Here is a 16,317-nt window from a genome sequence, read left to right as displayed (position 1 = left end):
CGAGTGGCTAAAGAGTGCATGGGAAGAAGGACTAATAAAAGTTGACGAAGACCCACAAATATACAGAGACAGGAGAAAGACAGACAGAACAGAGGACTGGCACAACAAACCAATGCACGGACAATACATGAGACAGACTAAGGAACTAGCCAGCGATGACAATTGGCAATGGCTACAGAGGGGAGAGCTAAAGAAGGAAACTGAAGGAATGATAACAGCGGCACAAGATCAGGCCCTAAGAACCAGATATGTTCAAAGAACTATAGACGGAAATAACATCTCTCCCATATGTAGGAACTGCAATACGAAAAATGAAACCATAAACCACATAGCAAGTGAATGCCCGGCACTTGCACAGAACCAGTACAAAAAGAGGCATGATTCAGTGGCAAAAGCCTTACACTGGAGCCTATGCAAGAAACATCAGCTACCTTGCAGTAATAAGTGGTACGAGCACCAACCTGAAGGAGTGATAGAAAACGATCAGGCAAAGATCCTCTGGGACTATGGTATCAGAACGGATAGGGTGATACGTGCAAACAGACCAGACGTGACGTTGATTGACAAAGTCAAGAAGAAAGTATCACTCATTGATGTCGCAATACCATGGGACACCAGAGTTGAAGAGAAAGAGAGGGAAAAAATGGATAAGTATCAAGATCTGAAAATAGAAATAAGAAGGATATGGGATATGCCAGTGGAAATCATACCCATAATCATAGGAGCACTAGGCACGATCCCAAGATCCCTGAAAAGGAATCTAGAAAAACTAGAGGCTGAAGTAGCTCCAGGACTCATGCAGAAGAGTGTGATCCTAGAAACGGCACACATAGTAAGAAAAGTGATGGACTCCTAAGGAGGCAGGATGCAACCCGGAACCCCACACTATAAATACCACCCAGTCGAATTGGAGGACAGTGATAGAGCAAAAAAAAAAAAAAATATTATAATATAATAATAATAATAATAATAATAATAATAATAATAATAATAATAAATATCTACATATCGGTAGTAACACTGCTCCACAGTAGTGGAAGTAATCTTAAGTAGTTAAGACTTTTCCAATAAATAGTTAATATTAATAGGTATAGAAATATAAATTAATATTAGAAGAAAACATCTACGTGAAATATTTACAATCTTTCCTTTCCTCGAAATACGAATGTTTAACGTTAGAAAGCGAATCCAACGACACCCTGTAGTAAAATCACATAGCTACTTCTCTCTCGCTGCTTTACTTCCCTGTCACCATAACCTGAAAAACACGTGCAACACTATTTTTTTTTTTTTTTAGCGGTAACGTCGTTGACACGTCAATACTTTTCTTTTATGCACACGCCTTCAGGGTTTTCATTTCCCAAATGGACCTTCACAACAGAGATTGGAGTGGGATGCGAATTGCGAGGCCCAGGAACAACAGGGAACTTTGACGAATTTCTTTGAGCTCGTGAGATCACGGTAAGGCATATTGACCCCAATGGAGGAAGGTTTCTGCATCTTGCGCAAGACGTGTTAGGTAAAGGGAATGTTTGCTTTTTGGTTCGCAGAGAGCGTCTTCCCTTTACCTACTTATATGAACGTACAGATATAAACATTATTTCCATTTACTGAAAGCGTGATTTTTTTTAGTTACGTATTCAGATATTTCAGTACTAATGGTTTTCGATATTTCGTCTTTATAGGTATATGTGCTAATGGTGGTAAGATCACATTGTAGGTCTAATTATAACCATACTATATATGAAAATAAAATGGGATCTATATAGCAATCTCCAGAAGTGTTAATATGACCAGAAAAATAAATCGATCATACCTGAGACCCCGCCCCCCCTCTCTCTCTCTCTATCTCTCCCGCTCTCTCTCTCTCTCTCTCTCTCTCTCTCTCTCTCTCTCTCTCTCTCTCTCTGATCAGAAACTGCAATATTGTGACTTACGTCTGGATTTTGACGGAGTGACATGAAACCAGAAGGGGAACAGAGAATTCTAATTGGAAAGACTTTGTGTTCCCCAGAGAAATGACAACGCTTGGCATTCTGTTCCTTTGTCTTACTGGAAAATTTCTCTTCGTTATTTTCTTCGCAAAGGTGATTAATAAATTACTTGCTTGAAGAAGGAAAATTATAAGATAAATAGGAAATATAATTATTATATACATGTGCGTATACATACACACACACACACACACACACACACACACATATATATATATATATTATATATATATATATATATATATATATATATATATATATATATATATATATATATATATATATATATATATATATATATATATATATATATATATATATATATATATATATATATATATATATATATATATGTATATACTTTAAAAATCACTGTAGATGCAGTGACTTCATGAAACAAGCGAATACCACAGGGAAATGATAGGCAGGAATCCAAGCGTTTTCATCTTTACTAAGACGAAAGCAACTGGATTTCTGCCTATCATTTTCCTGTGGTATTCGCTTATATATATATATATACTATATATGATTTTTTAAATATATAAGTATATATATATTCATATATATATATATATATATAAATGTATATTGATATATGATATATATATATACTATATAGATATATATATATATATATATATATATATATGATAGATATAAATATATTATATATATATATATATATATATATATATATATATATATATATAACGATATATAATAGATATATATATATATATATATATATATATATATATATATATATATATATATATATTATATATATATATTATATTATATATATATATATATATATATATATATATATATGATATATATATATATATATATATATAGATAATATATATATATATATATACGTATGTGTATGTATGTATAAATCTATATATATATTTATTTATATATATATATATATATATATATATATATATATATATCTATATATATATATATATATATATATATATATATATATATATATATATATATATATATATATATATATATATAAAATATCTGTATTTAGCCAGTTCACGAAAATCTCCAGGAATTCCTTAATAATCTCAATAATTTAGTCCCTTCTATAAAATTTACTGTAGAAGAAGAAATAAATTGTAATATTCATTATCTTGATGTAACTGTCCATAGAAATTTCACCTTTTCAGTCTTTCGAAAATCAACTAACATTGCCTCTTTTGTTCATTACTACTCCAATCACCATCAAAATGTTAATTTCTCTTTTTTTTTCTGGGACGTTTCTAAGGGCTTTACGTGTCTGTAGCCCACAGTCTATTGACGCTGAAATTAAAACTATTTATGATATTGCATTGAAACTTAAATACCCAAGGACTTTTGTAGATGTAGCATGGAAAAGAGCTAGAAAAACATTTTATTCAACTAATGACAAACTTGAATTTAGTAAGCATAACATTTTAAAATTACCCTATGATGAAAGGTTTTTAGATATTCCTAGAATTTTAAAGCTTTTTAAAATGAATGTTGTTTTCAGTAATATTAATGTCAAGAGTTTAGTAATAAAAAATTCTCCTAAAGATCTTCCAGGCTGCATATATGAAATTTCTTGCAAAAAGTGTGATAAAGTCTATTACGGACAGACTAGTATATCTCTTTCACAACGTCTCAAACAGCACCAATATTCTGTGAGAACTGGGAAAATATCGAATGCATTATTCGTACATATGATAGATTTAGATCATCCTATTAACTAGAGCCAAGCAAAAGCCCTAATCCCATGTAATGACACAGTTAAAAGGAATATCACTGAATCTTGTTTCATCAAGTCAAATAATAGAAATGTTCTAAATTTAAGTCTTGGTTTATTTAAACTTGATGCTTTCATAATGAAAAAAGTTGGTGATAAATATAAGCAACAAAATTAATATATTCAGTTTTTACATGTTTTGGATTGTAAATATGCTTTGTAATTTCGGTTAGGGTCAAATCTGTTTAGGTTTGTGACCGTGTGATATCCGATAATCCTGGATTATCTCTTTTAATTTTTACCCTTTTGACAATTAACCATCTGGTATTCTTGATCTTGTTGTGTACCTGAGACCTTTCCCTCCAATTGTATTTCATTCGCTCCTTGATAATGTTTATATATATATGTATGTATATATATATTATATATATTATATATATAATATATATATATATATATATATATATATATATATATATATATATATATATATATATATATATATATACACATGTATATACCTTTGATGTCTATAGTATTTAGATCGAGAATACAAAACATAGTCTGTTGAGACATCGTCAGAGGGTCGGTCCATATAGGGGACCTTAATAGTGTATATATATATATATATATATATATATATATATATATATATATATATATATATATATATATATATATATATAAATATATATATATATATATATATATATATATATATATATATATATGTATATACCTGTGATGTCTCTATGTATTTAGATCGAGAATACAAAACATAGTCTGTTGAGACATCGTTAGAGTGTCGGCCCATATAGGGGACCTTAATAGTATAGTATGTGCTGTGTTGTAATTAGATTAAGAACCAATAACTTGAAGGACAGGGAGTATCGTTAGATTCTTATCCTGGCACGGGCTCTTACTTCACAGCAGCCCGTAAAAGACAAGGAGTAATTTTGGAAAAGAGCAGGTATACCACTTGAAAATATTCTGCATGGGTTATTTTCTTCTCAAGGAAATTAGACAGCTATCCCGTTTTGGCTTTGGGTTTTCTTATACAAAGTATAACGCATGATATATGCAAATGTTATATTTATTTACTGAAATTAGTTCATAAACTTAGTCCCATATTTCAATTAAATCTTTCTCATAAAGAGAGAGATTGAAACGTAAGAGCTTTTTCATTCCTATAATTTCTGGAAACGTTTTTACGCTCTTTTCCATTCGATAGGAATATTCTCTTTTTGAACGAATCTTGCATGCTTTTCTTGAGTACATCTTACAGTTCGTTTTTTGCGGTGTTCAGATGTCTTCTCCAATAAATAAGCATTGCCAAACCAAGTCAGCAAAAAACACTTGGTTTCCAGTATTTGGTAACTTGTACTCTTTCCCTTTCTAGAATCTCACCTTCTCCCTGAAGTTTCTTAGATCTGGTTTTATGCTTTGCTTCTGCAAAGCATTTTTATAATAAAATCAGCTCTTCTGTAACAGATAACTCAGGGATGCTGGTACATATTAAGCAGAATCTTGGTAGTACCTCATCTATGTCATTTGCCCTTAACATTATCTAATCCATGCTTTAAATGCGAATCTATTGTTTTATTCATGCTGTTGTGTTTCCGTGTGTTTACCAAACAAACAAACAAAAATAGAAAAGGAAACATCTACCATAATAATTTTGGCAATATGAAACTTCATCAGCATGATAAGTACCTTTATACCCAACTATTCGCTGTAACGAGAACTATATATCTTGAGAAAGATATCATCCACCAACCCCTGCCCTGGTTAACGATCACAGATAATCGTGCCTGAAGTTGACCCTTACTTCCCATAGTTTTCAGTCTTCGAGAGCATGAATTACGTGCCAATAATCTCCCCCTACGGTATTTTCACCAGAAGGGTACAATTTATAGCTATACTTGTTTTCTACCGGTAACGAAATGAGATTTCAATCTAATGAGATTCTGAGAACACGCAGACGGCAACATAGGGTGATGGGGAGAGACCCTTAGGAATTGAATCTCCTGCTTTTGTCGATGGGGAATTTTATCTTTTAAAGCGTCACTGATAAGTTTCAGATGGTCATTTATGATAATTGTATTTGTCAGCCCCTAAAGGGCATACTAAACCTATTGTACTTTGTTTGTATCAGCCTGTATTTTGTTTCAAATATTAAAAAAACAATATAGGTCTAAAACAAATATTACGCCACGATTCACGATTTTGAGCCATGGGATAGTAACTGAATCTGTACCGGTGATGAATTATAGTGAAAAATCTGAACTGTCTGTTTTGCATGGTATATGCGGAGCGCGAAAAATTCAGGGGAGAGAAATGTGAAGATTTATGGAAATGGTAAAAAGGTCAGTATTGGCGAACAGATGGATTAAAATATGTTCAGATGGTTCAGTTATGTGGACAGAATACATGATGATTTTACCCGAGAGCTATCTTACGTGAGTATATTATGACTTAATACACAAAACGAACTCGGATTATGTGATATAATAAAAAGACTTATCATTAGGTATTTGCACAATATATCTATCTCTATCACGCCCGATTACCTTTTAAAGAAGAACTCGCTAGGTTGTAAAGTGAACATAGCCGTTTATTTTCCAAAGTATTACTATGAATACATTTCATCAATATTAACATTAATGGAAGCTTTTCTCCATGGCTTTTCAATTCTTAGGTCAGCGATCTTGTAACTATGGTATATTTAATTATAATTAATAAGCAATGATTATATCCTTACAGTGTTTTCTAATTGAAAATTCCTTCTAACTAGAAGATGTTTTAAACTAAAAATGCAAAGTGACAGATTTCGAGAAATTAAAAAGTTGACCTTCAAGAATATTTTTAGTGTAGCGCCCACGCCTTCCAATCTGGAAGATGGATGGCCATTGAAACACTGGAAGCGAAGGGGTCTCAACATTCTCTGCCATTGAGGGAAAGCTTCGTCAGCTGATAAGCCAACATCATTCTCTCTGTCCCAAATTTATGAGACTTTACATTACCGCTTTGGAAAATACCAAGAACCTATCTCAGACGAACATGGTCGTAAATAAACCTTATCGATCAAATACAATTAATATCTGGGAAAGCAAGTGTAGAATGGCGACAAACGTCCTCAGCATACGGGTATTCACTTACTTCGAACACTGGTCGAACAGTTCCTAGGGGGAAACTCATTGGAGCATAAACCCCATTCAGAATTCCAGCCACAACGTTTTCGCTTTGAGAGGTCTTAGGTAGGACAGGCGAGCAGTCGCTGAATTGACGCGTAATTGCAATTAGTGTCGTTGTCCATTGAAATGGCTATTGCGTCTGTCCAATCAGAGTTACAGAAGCCGCCGAAGTAGATTTCCTCTAATTAACGATCGAACCGTTTTTTCCTTTTCCCTACCGCTGTACAAGGGCGCGTCCTTGCTCACGTGAAAGAGGTTAACCACAGTGCAGGGAACCGAACTAGAGGATATGACTTAATGTTTGTTCCTTTTGATCTACATTAAACATAATAAAAAAGGTATTTTGTATTCGTATTCATATTGGTAGTGCAGTGCCATAACTACACGTAACAATTGGGGTTATAATATTATTAGTTATAATACTACTTTAATGTTTGTATATTTCGGAAGGAGACCCTCTCGTAGACAAGTTTTGTTAAAAATGGTTGCGGCTTCAGCACTATTAATCTTGTAGAGAGTCTTCTCTATTTTTCTGATGACAGTTTTCTCTCTGTTGCTGAAGCAGCAACTATTTTTAACAAAACAATACTACTTTAACTAATAAAAATATGATGTTGGTTATACTATTATCACCAATAAATGAGTGAGCAGCAAATTTGACAAGGAGATGAAGAGATTGTTGTAATATTCAATAAAGACGCCTTTCAGTAAAACTTGTGTAATAATATCCAAATAACGGTAAATAAGGAGCAGAGGGAGAAAACAATGAAACGTGAATTCACAGCTTTCATTATAACACGTATTCGTAACGTGCTTTAGGGCAATCTAAAGATATGTTTATATAAAAGGGACCGTATGTATTAACGTAATGGAGAGAGAGAGAGAGAGAGAGAGAGAGAGAGAGAGAGAGAGAGAGAGATTTTCCCCTCCCATTAGGATAAGATAAACCGAAATTTTCTGAAACATGGGAATATCTCTGGCCTTTAATATATTTCCCCAACGAAATATATATCAATAAACGTGAATTCCTAAAAAGAGCGTTCCAACCACGGTCTGGGCCAGAGAAAGTGAAGAGTAAAACATTGAAAAGAGGGAAAGGGCGAATGTCGAAAAGGGCTTTCCAGCTCTCTGCTTTTGTGGTTAAGGAGGAGGTCAGGGGTGAAAAGGCGAGGGTCCGGAGGGATGCGGGGAAATATTGTTTGATATTCTACTCTCACAAATCAAACAGATGTACAACTCCTTTTTCTTTGCCAGAGACTAGAAAATGAATGATGTGATCTCTAACATGAAGGCAAAGGGAAAATGTGTGTGTGTGTGTGTGTGTGTGTGAATTTAGTGTATGAATACTGAAGAGCGAAAATTGGTAGAAAATATGTATGGCCATTGAGCTTTGTACATACGCAACCAAAGGCTATAGTAGAGACACATCAACCGTTCATCTGATTTCTAGGCCAGTCCATTACGACGCTCCTGATTGGCTTTTAATGAGCTAATCACAGGGCTGGAAACTCTGTCTCTCGAGAGTTCACATAAGCAGGATGTATATTCCACCTCTCCTGAGGGATACGTCTTTCAAAAGTATCACTCAGGAGAGGTGGAGTATACATCCTGCCTATGTGAACTCTCGAGGGAGACTGAGAGCTTCCAGCCCTGTAACTGGCTTATCAACAGCCAATCAGGAGCGTCGTAAGGGACTGGCCTAGACATCAGATGCACGGTTAATGTGAATCTACAATAGTAACAACTTTTCCTGTTAACAAAAGATAAATGGGAAGAAGTATCCAATACCAGTGTTAAATGACATGGAGAACATTGAACAGTAACCTGAATATATATATAATATATAAATAATATATATATATAATATATAATATATATATAATATATTATATATATATAGATATATATATATATATATATATATATATATATAATATATATATATATATATATAATATATATCTATATATATATATATATATATATAGAGTAGATATAATATATGTATATATATTAGATATAGATATAATATATATATTCTAATATAATATATATATTATATATATTATAATATATAATATAATACTAATTATATATATAATATATATATATATATATATAGATATATATATTATATCTATCTCTATATATATATATATTATATAGATAGATATAGATAGATATAGATATATAGATATATATATATATATATATATATATATATATATATATTACCATATATATATATATAATATATATTATATATATATATATATATGAGTATATAATTTATATATATATCTATAATATATATAGGATATAGATATATTAATAATATATATATATATATCTATTTACGATATTAATATATAGCTATATATCTATATATACAGATAGTAAATAATATATATGTTATATGATGTTACGATATATATATATAATATATATATAATATATATATATATATTTATATATGTAATCAATATATATTGGCCACCAGCCAATAGGAGGACAAGCATGGGGCAGACCCCCTGCTGTCAACCACAGATATAAGGAGGACGGACACCGCACCAAGATCAGTCCACCCTCAGCTTCCCAGCCCGAGGATGTCTGGCAGCTCCAGACGAAAGCTCGCTTTAAGAAAGAGAGAGAGAGAGAGAGAGAGAGAGAGAGAGAGAGAGAGAGAGAGAAATCGTTAATGACTTTGATGACTATGGTATCATAGTTTATCTGTAAAATTCAAATATATACACCTATTTTGACCCTGTATTTTACCATGACCTCTATAGGCGCTCTACTAGCCTGTTTAAGTAGCACTGAAAAAGCCGCTATTCGCAATAGAGAAGAATCTCTACAAGTGTAACGCTGCTGAAGTAGCCATTACTAATACTAATAATAATAATAATAATAATAATAATAATAATAATAATAATAATAATAATAATAATAATAATAATAATAAAAGGAGCCATAAGAACGCCAAAATATAGGAAGTAAATACTATATTTCGCTGTCCCTTTATTTAGGGATTTGGGCGTTTTTATGGGCTCCTTTTATTAGATGGATATCAGCTTTAACCAAATATATTTCACAGTTAGTATGTATATATATATAAACTTATATATTATATATATATATATATATTAATATATATATATTATATTATATAGTATATATATATATATATAATTATTATATATATATTATATATTCTATATAAATCTTATATAAATAATTATATAAATTTATATATATTATTTATAATAGATATATATATAATGATATATATATATATATTAGTATATAGTATATGCTATATATATATATAATTAATATTATATATAATATATATTTATTATATAATATACATATAATTATATATATATTATTATATATGTGTGTAATAATAATAATAATAATAATAATAAAAATAATAATAATAATAATAATAATAATAATAATAATAATAATAATTAATAAAAGGAGCCCATAAGAACGCCAAAATATAGGAAGTAAATACTATATTTCAGCTGTCCCTTTATTTAGGGATTTGGGCTTTTTTATGGGCTCCTTTTATTAGATGGATATCAGCTTTAACCAAATATATTTCACAGTTATTATGTATATATATATATATATATATAGTGACTATATGTGTATGAGTGCATATGTGCGTGCAATTGTGAGTGTCTAAGCGCTTTTGGCTTTTTGTTAGATGTAGCATGAGAGAAGTTATAAAATGTGCGTATTTATTGCGAAAATTTGCGGATAATGAAAGCTGTCGTGAGCGGACGAGTACTTGATGTTTAGTTATATTCATTTATTTTATTTATTTTTCGTGTGTTTTTCAGCAGAGGATTGTATGATTTTAAAAAGAAGAACACTGAGAGAGAATATCAACAGTAGCACCATCAGAATGAATGGGTAGTAGTTGACCTCGATAATTGTTTGGAAGTAAATGTAAGCAATAATGGTAAGAAATTAGTTGAGGGAAGTAATAAGATAAATCAAAGAAAATAGCAGGGGCTCTTCAAATACCTGAATAAAAACATATGAAAGTAGGAAGACCAAACTTCTTCATAGATATGAAGTCTGTGGTACAAGGTACAAATTAGATGACAGGTAGAATGTGTAGTTAGAAAGTATGGAAGACTGAGAAATGTAAAATTAGAAAATATGGAATACGAAGAAATGTAAGATATGAAAGGCAAAAAATCATATTTAAAGAGGATCCTATATTTTTAAGCAATTAGATGTGAAAGGTGTTTTGGAGGTGTAGAGGGATATCTATAAAATATTGACTTGATAGAGAGTCGAAACTATCCCTAAGAGAAACATGTGGTTGCCGAACATGCGCAGTGTATTTAACGCTACTCATAACTCCTACATATGAATAATATTATATATATACACACATATATATATATATATATATATATATATATATATATATATATAATATATATACATATATATTAATATTATATATTATTAATATATATATATATTTATATATATGCGTGTGTGTGTGTGTAGATGCAGGTAACTTCATTAAATAAGCGAATACCACAGGAAAATGCTAGTCTGAAATCCAAACGCTTTCGTCTTTATAAAGAAATGTTAAATAAGAAATGGGAACCAACCATATATATATATATATATATATATATATATATATATATATATATATGTATATATATATATATATATATATATAGTGTGTGTGTGTATGTGCGTGTGTGTGTGTGCGTATGTATATATACATATATATATATATATATATATATATATATATATATATATATATATATATATATATATATATATATGTGTGTGTGTGTGTGTGTGTGTGTGTGTTTGTAACTGAAAGCTTTCTATCTTTAAAGTTTCGGGACCGGATGTTAACATTGATATCATGGCCCAAGAATAACCATATGCCAAAAAATGCCAAGCAGGCAGCTCATTAAAATGAAATAAAAGTGCAGCTATATGCATGCTCACGGACATTTTGAAAACCTTTTGAATTTTCTTGGAAATATTCCACATTCGTTCAATTAGGTTTGTTTGGAAATCATGGAATTAAAAACCGCTTCAATTCCCAGGAAAGGGGAATCAGCATTTCCACGAAAACCTTGGAAAATATCTCGTCTTGTTCTTTTTTTTTTTTTTATTGTGAATAATGGTCTTTTCCGTAACATGAAATTCAGATAAATCAAACAATAATTCTTTTATGCCTATATTTCTGAAGGAAGAATTACGAATTCCTTAGACACACAGAAATGGACTTTATATTTTCTAAGTTTTCAGTGAAGACTCTCTCTCTCTCATCTCTTCTTCTCTCTCTCTCTCGTCGCTCTCTCTCTTCGTTCTCTCTCTCTCGCTAGTCTCTCTCTCTCTCTCTATATATATATATATATATATATATATATATATATATATATATATATATATATATATATATATATTATATATATATTATTATAAATGCACACACACATATATATATGCTTGTGTGTGTGTGTGTGTGTGTATGTGTGTTATACATATACCGCGTGTTCTCCTTATAGTAAATAACTATATTTTGAAGGAAACGGACAGCAGTTTTGCACTGGCATCGTATAGAAAGAAATGTTAGAAAATCGCAGAAAAATATAATACATAAGTATTCCTACGCTACACAAGTATTCTCACACCCAGTATTCAAAAAGAAGTCTAGCCTTTATCAAAAAAACACTCATAGAAGTATTGGAAAACATAGCCTGAGACATCTCTGAATATTGAACATTTCCTGCTGTATATCATCCCACGTAGGCTTCATTCTGAAGTAAATTGGTTTCTACGTTTAGGCGGATTTTCTTTTATCTCACTTGAGATCGAGAGTCCAAGGACGGATAGATATTGTAAAGTAAGAATTGTCAATGATGGAGGCGTATTATTTTTAAATGTTGAAGGAATGTAACTGTATTTCTTGGACTCAAGCCAGATGATCAGACACTTTGTCATATAATCTCGCTCTCCTCCATTCACCTTAGCGTATAACCTGTAAAAAATGTCTTGCATTCTTTGCTTTCAAACGCCATTTTTATGGATAGGATACGAAATATAACATTAATTTTCTACCACTACATGCTTTTGATCACTCAGATTTATACTAATTTTTCACAATAAAACTACTAAAATTTTCACCCTTTGTCCATCTTAAATTGCCTCAGTGTAAATATCTTCCTATGGCTATTTTTTGTTTCCTTTTACAGTAACGCATATTTTCATGTTCTGACTCAGCAGCAGCAGGAAGATTTGTTTATAGTAGACTACGGTTTGTTTATATTCAGTAAAGGGAGTGTAAAAGCATAAACATAACTGGATTTGTTTTTATGGTGCCATTGCTATACGATTTCGGGGAGAAATGTGGTTTACCTTTTTTACGTAAAGAAAAGTTTAAAGCCATGAAAAATACTTATATTTTCCAGCTGCATACCCTATAGCTGGTACACGAGCATCCAGCTAAGGTAAACAGTTACAAAATCTAAGTGTAAACCATATTTCTCCCGGAAATCGTATATATATATATATATATATATATATATATATATATATATATATATAATATATATATATATATATAATAGATATCTATATATATATATATATATATAGAGATATATAGATATCGATATATATATATATATATATATATATATATATATATATATACATAGATATATATCTATATATATATATATATATATATATATATAGATATATATATATATATATATATCTATGTAACTATATATATAATATATTAGTAATATATATATTATATATATATATACATATATATATATATATATATATATATTATTATATATATGTGTGTGTGTGTGTGTGTGTATATATATATATATATATACTATATATATATATATATATATATATATATATATATATATATATATAGATATATATATATATATATATATATATATATATATATATATATTATATATATATATATTTATTTATAACAGAGCGAATATATTTCGATATAAGTACTCAAATCAGCGAAAACATCCCTGTCATGCTGTTGATGTGTTGTAGAAATGAATGTCTTGATTGCATTAGAATTTATGTTTTTTATAGCAACAGTTCCTCCATATTTACAAAGTTAGGAGCTAAGGGTGTTTTTCATTCATGAGAAAATAATATAGGAGTATAGGTAATGTTATGGAATGTTTTATTTATCAAGTAAACTCCGAAAAGAATAATCTATATGCTGTAACTGGACAAGATAAAGAGTAGATGTTCCCGTGAGATTGAAAAATATGCATATATACATCTCAATATTATGAGGAAAGTGCGTTAGTCCAAAGAATTATTGAGAAATTATTGATAAAGAAAACAGAATGAAATAAATAGTCAGAGACTCCTTATGACTTTGTTAACACGTGGCAAGTTTCAAAACGAAGCAACTATAGCTAGGTAATCTGACCGCTATTCGAGTGAGCGATCAACGGAGGCGACTGCTTCTGAAGTGGCCAGAATCCTTCATTCAATTTCGTGGAGAGCGAGATTGCAATTGCTACCCATGACACAAGTCATGGTAAGCCTTTGAAGACGCCAAGTCAAATGAAGACTGGTTTTGAAACGCGGGAAATCATTGTAAACGATTTTCTTATTACGTCTTCGCATTCAGCTTCGCTTGAATGGTCAGCTTAATTTTATCGAGCATTGTCTATTATATCAGGGGTGAATCCGCATGAGTCATACTTCTTCCAGTTATTTTGATAGGGAAATTAAAATTAATCAAAATTTCTGTAAAATTGAAGGAGTGTAAATTTCTGCTATTATTACGTAAGGATGTATAAGCACAATTTTATAGAATTCCATTCTTCAAGATGCTGATCTTAAGAAATTAAGTTGATTTTCTGTAAATATGACCCTCTCCCTAAGCTTGGAAATAATTGTAAAATTTTTACATAATTGACACCTATGAATTAAATTGGCGTGCGAAAATTAATCGAAATTTAGTGTATTGCCAGAACACTTGAAATGCACATAGAGTAAAGATGTTCATTCAGTCAGGTTATATGATTTGTATGAAGACAACGTTGTCTTAGAATCTGAAATAAAACCACTTCCAGAAAACTGTGATGGAGAGGGGAGCTAAAAGGAGTTTTTAATTACATAGGATAGGATAGTGTACTTTAAGATCTTAGATAATAATGAAGAACTAAGTAAACATATTAGTATGAAACGAGAATTAGCTAGAGAATTATGAGAAAAAGTTCCGGGGACTTTCCAAATGCAAATTGATTAGCCAGAGAAAGTATTAAGATTAAACTTTCTTTATTCAGATAGCCTGAGCGTGTACTGAAGATAGACACACACAGCACCGTGAGTTATCATGACCATGTTTGTGTGTGATTTGGTGTGTGTAGGTATAAAAAATGGGTTGAAAGACAACCTCGAAGGGTAATTAAATGTCTGCTAGATTGTGTATATAATAGTGTCTATGATAGTTTTCATATTCTGTTGAAAGAAACGCTTAAAATTTTCAGTTATCATATTCGTTTATTCCTCGGTTATTCAATCATGTTACCAATCCCTTTCCTCAGGTTTAAGCATAATTTCTCTCGTATTGATGATTGGACTGGAAATGTGCCAGATACAAACACAACACAGCAAACCTCTAACAAATATTGTAAGAAGCCTCTGCCATCGTGTGCCGAGAGATCCCATCAATCATCCGCGAGGAAACGAATCAGTTTCTGCGTTGCTCGTGATCCATCTCTGGTTCCAGCTGTCGGTACATTACACAAAACCAGTATGCAAAATGTTTGGTGGGTAACGCTCCTTGGCAATGAATAAGATTTTCCCCCCATACATAAGTTGTAAACATTATATTCTTAACACTCTTAACGCAAAATAAGACTTGTTCAAATCTACGATCAAATAGAGCCTTGTTTCACTAACGAAAATCAAAATAAATAAGCTATATTTTATTAAAAATAATTTTTCTGTACTCTTTAATATGCACGTTATTTATTTTTTTACATTTTCGTTCTAATAAATAAATCATAAATATCGTTTCCTAAAATGACTGTAACTTTAACTCAACGCGAAACACCTTTTTCAGACCTTTTTAGGTTCATCCATAGACCTCTCCCCTTACAAGAACAAGAACAACAACAACAACAACAACAACATAGAAGTTTGTAGGCTTACTCCCCGAGTAAGCGAAAAGAAACGCTCATTCCAAGGCCAACCAGGTCTGTGAGTGAAGATCACTCAAGTAAAGTTCATTCATGTTGGGGACGGCAAAGAAGCTTGCTCGGGTACAATCGGGATATGCGTACAAATAGCTGGTAAATACGCTGATATC

This window comes from Macrobrachium nipponense, chromosome 31 (assembly GCF_015104395.2).
Source record: "Macrobrachium nipponense isolate FS-2020 chromosome 31, ASM1510439v2, whole genome shotgun sequence".
NCBI lineage: Eukaryota > Metazoa > Arthropoda > Malacostraca > Decapoda > Palaemonidae > Macrobrachium > Macrobrachium nipponense.
Note: the sequence above shows the minus strand (reverse complement) of the source record.